Source organism: Lactuca virosa, chromosome 4 (assembly GCF_052849685.1).
Source record: "Lactuca virosa cultivar CGN04683 chromosome 4, Lactuca_virosa_CGN04683_v6, whole genome shotgun sequence".
Taxonomy (NCBI): domain Eukaryota; kingdom Viridiplantae; phylum Streptophyta; class Magnoliopsida; order Asterales; family Asteraceae; genus Lactuca; species Lactuca virosa.
Genome location: NC_136429.1, coordinates 221,563,972 through 221,572,069, shown reverse-complemented (window position 1 = coordinate 221,572,069; position 8,098 = coordinate 221,563,972). Strand labels below are relative to the sequence as shown.

General features: G+C 34.2%; 1 pseudogene; it reads right to left on the bottom strand.

Moving 5' to 3' along the window:
- Positions 1-800: 800 nt before the first annotated feature.
- On the bottom strand, positions 801-7,851 carry LOC145105635 (UDP-glycosyltransferase 76H1-like; annotated as a pseudogene).
- Between the last annotated feature and the right edge of the window lie 247 nt (positions 7,852-8,098).

Here is an 8,098-nt window from a genome sequence, read left to right as displayed (position 1 = left end):
TTAGGAAAGTAAATTTTCTTGGTCACGTGGTTAGCGAGGAAGGCAGACACGAAGACCCTTCCAAAATTAAGGCAATCGAGAATTGGTCAGCACTGAGAACACCCACAGAAATCCGTCAACTCTTGGGTCTTGCTGGCTACTATCGCAGATTGATACAGAACACGACGTCCTCCGCCCCCGAACGTTTCCGCCGTTCCGGTTTGGGGGTGTGACATATGAGCTTGAAGACACTGGATAAGAACAAATTGTCTCTAAAATATGCATATTCTCATCAGTAACTTTGTTGCTTTCTTCTAAAGTGGTTACTATACTTTTTATATGTGCTATATCGTATGCGATATCTTTATGTATGAAAAGAATAACTTCTTGTTTTGAGTAGAAATCAACATTATGTGTGAAACAATGTCTGGGTTGATATGAAGAAAATGTCCATATATCTTATAAATAACTTATTTATATAGCTCCCATTACATAAAGAAACAAAGTAAGTATCAAATCCAACTTAGTTATATGGTTATAATTGTTGAAGGAGGTTACAATTTTAGACATTCAAAACGGTTGATTTCATTTCATGGGTGTCGTGAGTTAGTTCCCCCATAAATACCAGATAGTTACATTACATGGAAATCGAAAAGTTTCTACATTACAAGTTCACATTCTAAGCAGTAATGGCTAATTATACTTATTTAGTAAGTATTTGTGCATAAATTCTTAAAAAAATGCATCTAAACTACATTGCTATTTATATTTCTCCAAGATAAAAATGAACAAAAAATGTTCTTACAATAGGAGATCGACAATTAAACATGTTCTATACCGTTTTTCTGAAGCCCATAACATCGTCAACTATTGAATGCACAATTACCTTTGTCCCAACAAAATCAGTTTCAAACCATAGGACGACCTGTAACGAACATGAACACACATAGCATGGGAAAATTATAAAAGCAACAAAGAAATTCAGACTTCATTATTTAAACCAAACCAATGGGTGTTACATATGGAGTATGTACCTTGCTATTGTCAAATCCTACTAAGTTGAATGATGACCACCATAGTTTCACTAAAAAATCATTACCAATCCCAAATGCAAAATCTGTTGCATGTGCACCCACAGAGTACAACGAATATTATCCAAACTGGACAAAAAAAACAATTTGTATTCGCACACCTGCAAAGTTTTATCCAAGAAAAGTTACATAACTATGCCTTACTCAATATATTGTAATTCAAATGACACCCTCTCAGTAGACCGACCATCCTTCATGTTAAGCATCAAGCCGGTATACCATGTCACTACACCAAGGACATCTGTAAAGGAAACAGCAAGTAACTCAGAAATTTCAGGACAAACAACACAAGTATAAGAGCAAGTTTGTATTTGATAGGGAAGCCTACTTACCAATTGCACACTCCTTCCTAGGATCACCTGAAATAATGTATCCAAACTTAGCAAAACAAAAAGAGTTGACACCACGGGAGAAGCCAGATGTCATGGCCTTAACAAACATGTTTTTGTGAAAATTATATTAAATCATTGATATGCCATTTTCAAACAGGAAAGGTTATCAGCAACAAAGAAACTCAAAATATCATACAAAGTCCCATCCTTACAATCATTCAAACTTGTGAATTAAAGCCTCGTTGATGGTTGTTAAATCTGGTTCCACTGAAATTATCACAAAAAAACAAACAAAGCTTAAGCAACTATACCAATGCATATAAAATAGAAAAAGCTTATCCATGACAAATCGATAACTTCTCGTCCATTAATACAATATCAATATTGTTCAATTAAGACGAATGCAAGTAAACATGTTGCTCCCATAAACGAACAACACATCCCTTGAACTTTAAAACATCAATATCAATATGCATCTCACTAATTAGTTGATATTGTGAACCTATATCAAACACTGCAACAAGATCTGACAGATATATCTAACAAAACATTTATATCTACAATGAACACACCTCATGCGTCATTTATACAAACAACAAGCATCGACATCAACTCTTGACCATATTAACATCCCAACCAGTTACAATACAGTTTTATGGCATAATAACTTGAAGAACATATGAACAACCCAAAAGAGTACTCACGAGAACCCGTAATCGCATCCATTCGCTCTCCTAATCGATTAACACATCAGAAGACCCATCACCAGAAAGTTGTTTTTCAAAATAGTGTCGCATTAGACATGACATGTGGCCTTGAAAAAATGGAGCTTTCAACAACTCACCAAAAGTCTTCTTAGATTATATAAGATATAGATTAAGGAAGAGCAAAGGAACCGACACGGCTGGAACCGGCCCGAACCGGACCCGACCCGGGAACCGAACTTGGTGGAAAATATGAACCAAACCGGACCGCCGGTTCTTCCGGTTCCGGTTCCTGCCGGTTCTTATCGTGTGTTCAATGTTTGAACCGGTCCTTGAGAAATAGCAACATACGGTTCCGGTTCTACCAGTTCCAAAAATCGACAACAATATAGTATCCGTCCCGACCCGACCGGTTCCATCAGGTTCCGGTTCCGGTTTCGGCCGGTTCCCAGGTCCATATGTTCATCCCTAATATAGATTACTAGTTTTTCGATAGTATAGTAACATGTTTTTTAGTTTGTTTGTTTTTCGTTTAAAAAACATGAAATTGATTTGGTGATTAGGTAAAAAAATTATAATTATGTCTATTTAGTTTTGTTTTCTAGCACCTTGCTAGTATATATATATATATATATATATATATATATATATATATATATATATATATATATATATATAGGCTTAGGTTATTCTATTCAAAGTAATTATTGTGTTATTGTATGCATAAATGTAGGTCAATCAAATTTACTTATTTTAATAAAGTGATTAATATATATTATTGAATTAAATATAATTGAAAAATATCATCTTAATTAATTACAAGGGTAATTTAGTCAATTAATATTGATTTAATAAAGGAAAATTACATTTTTTAAGGGATCATAGATTCTATTAATTTTAAAAATCCGATTTTACGAATTATAATTCTTTTAATTCGGACATTCTGACAGAATATGTTTATGAGTATATATTCAAAAATAAAAATATTCTTGAACCATAAATAATAAAAATATTGTGGAACCTATTTCTTGATCATGACTTTAAAAACTTCTTGTAGAATAACAAATTCTTAAAGAATCAATTGAAGAATAAAAACAAAAAATACATTATATCTTATAGAATACGGGTAACAATTGTTAAGAATTACATTTATTGTTAAAGAATAAAATTAAAAAAACTTTCAAAACGGGAAACAAAACATCAAAGTCTAACAACGACAGTAATACATTCTAAAAGAATAATGTTGCTTAGAATTACTTTCAATTTTGTGGTCCGTTCTTCAAGCATCAACTTCTATGCTTCCAACAGAATTTGAATTCGTGATTCCATTCCAACAAAATTGGAATTCGTGATTCCATTCCAATAGAATTGGAATCTCACCAATTCCAACCACACATGGCTCCAAAATCCTCCAACTGCAGAATGTGCTAATACGTCCTTCTGGGGTGCCCATTTTACGATCAAACCTTTCACCTTCATCTCACTTACCAAATCCTCCGGCAAAAACTCGATCCAATCACACCCATGAACCGAACCCGGTCGAACCACCCATATGAACGGCTGGTTACTGTTGGCTTGGCCCCATGCCATTCCAGTCGCCACTTTTGCATCCATGGTTGCTAAGCTTCCTACACTTGCATAAATTACTGATTTGGGTGATTGTTTATCTAGCCATGAAATGCAATTGGTATCTTCTTCAAGAAAACTATCGGAAGGGGTTGGTGATGTTCTGTGTAATGGGGCGACGGTAAAAACTGGAACTTGGTAGCGATGGCGGATCCGGGTCAGTGCCGATTGTTCAATAAAATCGATGGTGTTCCATATGAAAGCAACCGGGTGTGTTTTTGAGGAGAACTATGTTGTCAATTTCAGGCTTTGTTGTGTTGTGAGGCCAATAAATGGTATATCTTTGTATCTGAGTGGATGGAGTCCCGGAACCATTTCCTGCAGCAAAGAATCTTGAAGACAGAATTTATTATCTCGATCTATAAATTAAAATCTGTGATCAGATTTTCTTTTAGGTTGTGTTTGTTTGTGTGGCTTTTTGATCTGCACTTACCTTCTACAGGGAATCGACCTTCTTTATGGTCCTGAGGGATGATTCTGTAAGCAGGAACACAGGCTGCACTGCTGCTGCGCACTAAGATGGAGGGTAGACCCAGATCACCAGCGATTGATCCGGCACAAAACATGAGATTATCATGGATGATAACGATTGATTCCTTTTGAGATGAGGCCTTTTGTGCATCTATGATCTGGATGAGGTGTTTCTGAAGATGGGGTTTGCAGTTATCGTTTAGAGCTTGCAAGAACTGAATGAAGTCGGAAGAGCCGCCGGTGTCGGATAATTTGTCCGACAGAAGGAGGAAGATGAAGTCAGGGTGATTAGAAGGGTCTGGTGGGTTGAGCTCCGAGTGAGCAAAGGTTATGGAGAACCCTTTGGAATGAAGGTATGAGGATGGAGGTGACGGCTGGAGATTGTTTGATTAGGGTTACGGTTTACATTGGAGGTGGTTTTAAAAAGCCGAAGATGGATGGAGAAAACCTAGGTAGCTGAAGTCAATGGTTACCATAATTATAGGATATTATTTGTGGAAACTAATTATCAAATTACCTATTTACCCTTATTTATTTATTTAATTATTTATTTTTAGTTTAAATTTTGATTGGCCCACATTTATGCATACAATAACACAATAATTACTTTGAATACCTGAACCTAGCTCTCTCTCTCTCTCTCTCTCTCTATATATATATATATATATATATATATATATATAGCCTTTTTATAAAAAAAAAATGTAATCTTAATGTACATAAACCATATAACTAACACTTTGTTCTCATCTTTATTTGGGGAGAGGAAGAGAAGGGAAATGAATGGAATTAGGAGTGAAATATGTTCTTAATTTTTTTATTTTTTTTAGGGATAGAAGAAGATGGAATAGAATGGAAAGGGAAAGATAAGCGGCTACATTTTCATCCTCGTAAAAGTGGACGGGATAGGATGGGAAGAAGAAATGAAACATAAATAGACAAATTGTCCTTCACTTCTTTAGCAATTCAACATGTCTTTCACCAACACTAGTGCAAAGGTATTATAGTCAAATTTCCTCATTTCTCTTCCATTCCATTATATGACTATAGAACACAAATTATTACATATTATTTTCTACCATTTCATTTCATTACCTATCCTTCCCCTTCCTTCCCATAAAAAATCTTGAGAACAAGACGTAAAAAATAGATGTTAAATATATCATTATTATAGATATAAATTTATATAATAAAATCTCTCCAGATATTATGAAAGTTTAAATTCTTGTTCAAATATATGATGAATCAAAACAAAACTAACATATAAAAATACATAAACCCATAAACTATTTTTTTCAATTCTAACAATAACTCAACTTTTTTTTTCTGGTCCAAAGTGGAAACACAACCCACTTTTTTCCCACATGGACAAGGTGATATACACCTCGTGGTCATTGTCGTGATTATTTGCATTCCAAAATGTATCATCTTAAGCACCACATGATACACATAAAATAGAATAAAATCAATTATTGATTTTCCTTTTAGAGTTTATATAAGGCGAAAGGTAGAGTTAAAAATAAAATTGTTATAACAATACTATCGTAAATATAAATTTAATCTCATGTAATATGATGCGGTTGAGTTATTAAAATTGTTTGAATAGTTCCCACGTTAACTAAATTAATGAGATTTTTATGGTATAAAACACAAAATTATTGGTATTTAATAATACTTATTAATTGGAATTATTATAGTCATTTTAAAAATAAGGTAAAAGATTATAGAAAATTAAATAAAAAATATTATTTTGAAGGGGGGAGGGGATTCTTTGTTTTTTTAAAATATCTTAGAAAAGGGGAAATCACGTGTAACAAGACCAAACATCCATTATTATATTCATTATTGATTATTGATTATTGATGCATTCATTGCAACTACTTTGAGTATTATAGATGAGCTAAGGTTGTCAAAAAGATATCATTCGATGTTATTTTATGTTTTTTTTTTTTTAAATCACGAGCGCAAGATCAGAAGATCATTACTAAAATGAGTTGGTATTTGTTTGTAAGATATATTTTGTGCAGTGACTTTTTATAAAAATAGTTGATTAAGACATTTACGATGGAACTAAATTTAGGGAAATTTGTTGGTGATTTTAGTGTCACAAAACATTTTATGTAATTGGAACTAATATGTGAACTAAGGAGTTTATCATTTGTACTCTATATTATATGTTTGGAGTATGTGTACTGCATGCATATATAAGATCGAATGATAAGCTTGTACCGCAGAATGGCGGGGGGCAAGGGGGATGCGTCCCCTTGTAAGGTCCTAGGGGCAGCGCCCCTAGCAAGGTCCAAGGGGCAGAGCCCCTAGCGGTGGTCCCAAAAGGGGCAGAGCCCCTGGCGGTGGCCCCAAAATGTCTTCAGAAATTTGAATTAGTTACATTATGGAAAAACCAAATTATAATGGTTGATTATGGTCAAATTCGATAAATCTTATCAATTTTGGTAACCACTGATTATGTCATTAATTTGTGATTCTCCAAACTAATACAGATGACGGAAACCTTAATATGTCTAGGATAAGTACAGCTCCTTAATTGAGCCGTAATACACCATTCTCAACTCTTCTTCTTCTATACGAATTCAGAACCCTCTGGCGATTTGGCTTGTGTTTCTCTGCCTAGATATACAAGTGTCATTTTGGATTATCCTAGGCTGGATTTCATGTAACTGTAGTATGTTAGAATTGATTACAAACACAAACGATTAAGACATTCAAAGATGTAAATGAACACAAGATGTAAATAATATTTATTTGGCTCGATTAGTCTCTATGAGTACACGAGAGAAAATAGTACAAGTGAGTTCTGCAAGTGTTCGAATCCTTCTCTACTCTATGCACCTATCATATTTATAGGATACATCAGACTCAAAAATTACAAGAACTAAACATTAACATGTTGAAATAACAATGCCTTGTAAAATTGATAGAGTGTCGAAGTCATGCTCATTTCGACACTTTACAGACTCTGGCAAATTCGACTCCTCACTATTTACGTTCGACCCCTACAATCTCCCCCTTAGTGAGAGAAGTCAAAATTATGCAATCAACTTCATCGTTTGTAAAAGCTCCCTTCTGATCTCCATATACCATAAAATGGTTTTTCGAATCTCATCTTTGTCTTCACTGTCATTCTTCTTGTAGTTATTGATTCGAATCAAGAGATTTGTATAATGTGAGTTTGTGTACCTCTCAATATCACAAACTTGGAATAAAAACTTGGTCATCTTCCCTTTCTTGTTCTTTCCAAGAAATACAACACCAAATGGTTGATGTATGATTTTCTCCATCTCCGAACTCATTGATATTCAACTTTCCTTTTAACAAAGACTGAGGAACTTTTGATGTCTTGTTTATAGCAATTGCAAGTTCGATATCATTGACTGCCAAGTAGTCATAATAACTGTCAAGGAAGGATTTGATGTGAGCAAACCTAATGACAAAATCATCTTTGTTGCTCTCTGTAATCTTCGACACATCAACCGCACTCAGAATCTTCGTGACCGATATTAAGTCATTTAAGTTCATCAAAGGAAAATTTGCTATTGTGAACTCACAAAAAACATTATTTGCCCTTACGACAACATAACGAAAGTTTTGTAGCAGACCTTCGAATAAGCTATCATGAATGATAGTCATCACTTTAACTATCTTCACTGCAGACCACACTTCCTCTTCATTCTTCCCCAAGACTGCATGAAAGCGAATCTTCAACCATTTAAACTCTTCTTTATCATTGAAGTTGTTTGAAAATTTGTGAAGAAGTAAACAACATATGGTAGATAAGGAAGTCAAGCTGATTAAAATCAGTGTTCTCAATGTCGTATCTCTTCTTGGGAATCTTTCGAAAATAATCATTCCATCCAATAGCTATTATGTCTTCAAT